This window comes from Megascapheus bottae, chromosome 7, assembly GCF_031878675.1.
Source record: "Megascapheus bottae isolate mThoBot1 chromosome 7, mThoBot2.hap1, whole genome shotgun sequence".
NCBI classification, from domain to species: domain Eukaryota; kingdom Metazoa; phylum Chordata; class Mammalia; order Rodentia; family Geomyidae; genus Megascapheus; species Megascapheus bottae.
The window spans coordinates 83587077-83593174 of NC_143515.1; positions in this window are offsets into that span (position 1 = coordinate 83587077).

Below are 6098 nucleotides of genomic sequence, written 5' to 3' on the forward strand. Positions count from 1 at the left end.
AGACAAATAGCTAGATAAAATAATGAAGAAATGCAAGATCCAAAAGAAAAATTCAGTAAAGATATGCAAATCTTGAAAGTGAGTTCAAATCCTGGAAAAGAAGAGCACAATCACCCAAATTAAAGAACTCAAATAGAAACCCTACCTAACAGAACAGAACCCATTGAAAAAAGAAATGGGAGTAGAAGATAAAGCAGAGGAACTGGATAAAATGCACAAAATATTTTTAAAGCATTAAGAAGATTTAAATAAAATTTACTATATCCCTTAGACAACATCAAAAGATCAAACCTATAAATCACAGGTATAGAAGAAAGAGAAGAGAATAAAACTAAAGGTATGGAGAACCTAGTTAACTTCTGAAAACATCCAACATGGAGAAGAGCGAGTCACCCTGTGGGGAAGGCTTACAGAACTCCAAATAGCAAGACAGGGGATAAAACCCTCCACACATCACAGTTAAAACCATAGATATCCAGAATAGCACATAAAACTGCAAAAGAAAAGACACAGACAGTTACAATAGAAATCCCATAGAAATAACTGCAGATTTTGCAATATAGACTCTATGGAGGACATAATTCAAACCGTAAAAATAATCATTACTAACCTAGATTAGTTACATGGTGAAACTATTCTTCATACTTGAGGGAGAAATAAAAACATTCCACAAGCAACAAGCTTTAGAGGAAGGTGTGACTACTAAGGTAGCACTGCAAAAGACACCAAATGGAATCCTACTCACAGAATACCATAAAAAGAAGTCAGACACTGGAAAGAATAAATTCTACTACATAAGCAGTCAAAAAAGGGAAAGGAGTGCATTTGAGTAAAAACAACAAAATGCAGGAACTCGGGTGTCCCTTCCAAGCCACTGGAGACTGTTAATGGTCTTAACCTTCCAGTTCACAGCGACTGCGGTGAAAAAGCAAGACCCAACCACATTACCTGCCAGAAACACACCTCACGCATCAGTACAGGTTCAGGATAAAAGAAGAGCTTCCAAATAAATGCACCGTTCATGTCTGATAAAATAGGCCTTAAATTCACCTTTGTCAGAAGAGACAAAGAAGGTGGCGTCCCACTATTAAGGGGAGCAATAGATCAAAGGGACGGTACAGTCACGAAGGGGCATGCAGCAAAGAGCAGTGCACCCAGCTTCATTAAACAGACACTTGTGAGCTCAGTGGACCCAGACACAATGACAGCGTGACTTCAGCACCCCACGCTCGCCGTTTCACTTGGTCCAAAAATAAGTCAATAAAGAAACATCAGGAATAAATGTTATCATGGATGAAATGGACTTAATGGTCATTTGCAGAATATTTCATGCAGTAGCTATACGATAAATATCGTCTTCTCAGCAGTAGAGGGAACTTTCTCCAAAACAGATCATATTCTAAGATTTAAAAGAAGTCTTAAAAATACAAGAAAATGAAAATAAGTCCCTGTATCCTCTTATGCCATAATAAAGTAGAACTTAACAGCAAAAGAAATGACTCAGAAAATCACCAAACAAATAGAGACTGAATAACAGACCACTGAATGGTGAGTAATTACAGAAATAAAGGGAAGAATCTAACGAAAATGAAGTTGTATTATATCAAAACCTTTGGGATACAGCAAAGAGAACACTACGAGGAAAATTTGTGTTCATGTATGCTTATATCAAAAGCAGGAGAGTTTCCACAAAATAAACAAACATACAAATAAATAATAGTTTAATAATATTCTCCAAACTTCCAAAAAAACGAGAACAAGACAAACCCCAAATTAGCAGATACAAGAAATAGTAAAAATTAAGACAGGAATTAATGAAATGATACTTAAAAACTACACAAAAATCATTAAACAAAAATTAAATGTTTAAAAGTTAAATAAGATTATAAACACCTAGATAATTTGCCCAAAAGAAGGAGTAAGAGTCAAATTAATTTGAGATGAAAAGGGACTATCACAACAAACATAAAAGACATCTGAAGGATTATGTGGGAGCACTTTAAAAACATATTACTCAAATAAAATGAAAAATCTAAAAAAAACAAAGAATACATTTCTACATACCATTTACCTACCATAGTAGAACCAAGAAGCTACAAAGAGATCTATAACAAGCAATGTAATTGAAACAGAAATAAAGTGTCTCCCAGCAAAGCAAAGCTGGAGAGCAGATGGTCTCCCTGCCAAGTTCTATCTTCTATTCTTACAGAGCAATGAATGTCAGCAGTCCTCACACTCTCCCATGAAGCAGGAGGCAAAGATATGCTACCGAATCCATCCTATGCATCCTGCATTGCATGTGTTCTAACACTGCACAGCAAATGTATGCTAATAAAAAACAATCAATCAATCATGCTACATAAATACTAGGTAAAACATGTCAGAATAGAGTCAAGTAATTCTGACTCTAAAGCGACGGCATACTTGTTTATAGTCACATTTATTTACACTACACAATCAATTTTATTTGAATGGAATTGTAAAATGTGCTCATGTTTACACAGGTGGGTGAAGGAAAGATTTATTGCCATTAAAATGCTTGCTTAGTCATGAGTTTACATTACAAAAATAAGCACAAGTGAATATTTATTTTTAAAGTATACTTTTGAATTGGTAATCAGCTAATTAAACTGAGCAATGCACTGCTGTAAACCTGGACTAGTCTGAGGCCAGAGAAGGCATCATGCAGACTCAGGCCCTTGCCTTTCAGGGAAAGTCTGAAGCTAACCCAGCAAGTGCCTGCACTCTTCCTATGGTGCAAAAGTTTCATTGCCAAGTCACTTATTTTTTCTTGCATTTTCCGCCTTGGTCTTCTCCCCTGTTATCACTGTTTTTTAATTTTGGCACCCTGTGTCATGTACGTGTATAGATGTATCTGTGTATGTGTGTGTGTGTCTAGGTGGATGTCTAGGTGAATGTGTATATATGCATGTCCACATGTTTAGCTGATTTGGGGAAGGGAAGGGGAGTAAGAAGATGGTGAGACCAAGGACAAAGGTGAGCCAATGCGACAGCGGTACTCACAAGACATTGTGTTGGAAATGAGCATTACATCTTGGGGTGGGGAGTCCAGAGGAGGGGAAGGGGGGGCAGGAGGGAGGGGAGGAGATGACACTGTTCAACGAGAAGTGTACTCATTACCTTACTTAGGTAACTACAGCGCCCTTGTACATTACCTTAACAATAAAATAAACATTTAGAAGGGCGTGGAGAACTAGAAGGGGAGAAACTGAATATTCCAGATGAAAGCACAGAAGGATGCAATGTGTCGCCTGTGTGACGGGCGGGGATGCGACCTGTGTGGACGACTGTGAGGAGACCCACCACCAGGCAAGGGATCCGAGAGGAGCGCCCGCTGGCCTCACGGGGTGGCCAGCGGTGCTGGGTGCACATGGACCCGGGGCGGCATCTCACTAGCTCTTTCCCCTTTCATTCACTCCCTTTTTTGAATCAATGCCATACCAACCCGTTTTCCTCACCTGCCCACTACTCAGCTGTTTTCTGCCTGCACACAGCCTACAGAGGCCACCGCTGGCAAGGGGAAAGCCCCGCTGGCACAGAACGGCTCCCGTGTCTGAGCACAGCGTAACTGCCTTCCCTTCTTGTTCAAGTGTTCACTTCCACGCAGGCCAGTGGGGATTGAAAGTGCACGGAGACTTGAGCTCAGCCTGACCTGAGCACGGCTGCAGCTCCAGCTCTGCCGATTTGCCTGTGTGGAGGGTCACCCAGGCCACTTGTGAGGAACACTGTCTTACAAGAACCTGAGCACAGGGGACCTGGGGCGCCAAGCTGGTCACCTGGTCCTGCTGTGATTCACCATCTATCGGGGTAGCAGGGAGAGAGGAGCCACCACTGAGAGGAGCTGGGGCCAGGAACGGGGATGCGGCTCTGTAGCCCTGGACACTGGATGGGAGTTCACTGCGGAACACAGCAGGGGTGGCACAGACTCAGGTCACAGGCGGTGACAGTGCGCAAAAGCCTCCTGTCCAAGGAGAGAGCTTCCCACTAATTCTAGAGAATGCTCAGCTCCACCCAGCAATCTTGACGTCCCTGTAGTCCACGGTGGACAGGCCGCAGTGGAGACAGCCCACGGGGCGACGCCATCTGACAGTGCCCGTTGGTCCTCTGACCGTCCTGGGAACCCAGAGCATCTCAGTGGGAGTCGCTGAGGAAAACACGCGGTCACAGCACACTGTGTGTGGAAAACTCAGCACGTGGTCCTTATACTGCTTAAGAGCACACAGGAGAGGAAAGATGCCATACAGCTCAAAACAGAAAAAGATCTGACAAAAAGTGATCCTTCAGAATAAATAAGGGGTTGTGATTCACCCCTGCAGGATCAGCTCTGGGGAGGTGAGGTGTCCACCCCTGCAGTATCAGCTCTCCAGGGGTGAGGTGTTCACCCCTGCAGTGTCAGCTCTGGGGAGGTAAGGTGTCCACCCCTGCAGGATCAGCTCTGGGAGGTGAGGTGTCCACCCCTGCAGGATCAGCTCTCCAGGGGTGAGGTGTCCACCCCTGCATTATCAGCTCTGAGGAGGTGAGGTGTTCACCCCTGCAGTATCAGCTCTCCAGGGGTGAGGTGTTCACCCCTGCAGTATCACCCCTGGGGAGGTGAGGTGTCCACCCCTGCAGTATCAGCTCTGGGGAGGTGAGGTGTCCACCCCTGCAGTATCAGCTCTCCAGGGGTGAGGTGTTCACCCCTGCAGTATCAGCTCTGGGGAGGTGAGGTGTCCACCCCTGCAGTATCAGCTCTCCAGGGGTGAGGTGTCCACCCCTGCAGGATCAGCTCTCCAGGGGTGAGGTGTGCACCCCTGCAGGATCAGCTCTGGGGAGGTGAGGTGTCCACCCCTGCATTATCAGCTCTGGGGAGGTGAGGTGTCCACCCCTGCAGGATCAGCTCTGGGGAGGTGAGGTGTTCACCCCTGCAGTATCAGCTCTGGGGAGGTGAGGTGTCCACCCCTGCATTATCAGCTCTGGGGAGGTGAGGTGTGCACCCCTGCAGTATCAGCTCTCCAGGGGTGAGGTGTCCACCCCTGCAGGATCAGCTCTGGGGAGGTGAGTTGTCCACCCCTGCAGTATCAGCTCTCCAGGGGTGAGGTGTCCACCCCTGCAGGATCAGCTCTGGGGAGGTGAGGTGTTCACCCCTGCAGTATCAGCTCTCCAGGGGTGAGGTGTCCACCCCTGCAGGATCAGCTCTCCAGGGGTGAGGTGTCCACCCCTGCAGGATCAGCTCTGGGGAGGTGAGGTGTCCACCCCTGCATTATCAGCTCTTGGGAGGTGAGGTGTCCACCCCTGCAGTATCAGCTCTGGGGAGGTGAGGTGTCCACCCCTGCAGTATCAGCTCTGGGGAGGTGAGGTGTTCACCCCTGCAGTATCAGCTCTGGGGAGGTGAGGTGTTCACCCCTGCAGTATCAGCTCTGGGGAGGTGAGGTGTCCACCCCTGCAGTATCAGCTCTGGGGAGGTGAGGTGTCCACCCCTGCAGTATCAGCTCTGGGGAGGTGAGGTGTGCACCCCTGCAGTATTCGCTCTTGGGAGACTGAGCAGTGCCCGGAGATTGAAACCTCAGTTGCAGAGTTAGCCACTTAGAATGACACCGAGTATAAGACTGTAAAAGGAGGAGGAAGGAAAGAAGAAAAGAGTCAAAGTAGGAAGTTTTCAGATTTGTCTAAAAGAGTATATCTAAGTGATAAACATCACACGTACTAATTTATTATTGTTTTACTACCAAACACCTATCATTAGTTAACATACTCCGATGATTCGAGGCGGGATGGTAACATAGTTCATGCAATCATCAGTCCTGCATTATAGAATCAATATTCTGATAACTCTTACATCCATTAGAAGTAGGCCTTGGCAGCTGTGGGCACTCCCAGCCGCCTAAACTTTCATTTTTTCAAATACCCGCAGAAGGATACCTCGCTGGCATGAAGAGCAGTCAAGCTGGGGGATGCTCTTTCCCCAAATACGTGAATTCTAAAGTACTTGGAGTAGAACATTCAACAGTGCCCCTAGCATTATTGTCCGCTCACCGCGGAGAGTGGCTTTGGAGACAATATACACAACTCTGGCGGAAGGGGCCGCTGCCTGAGCACAT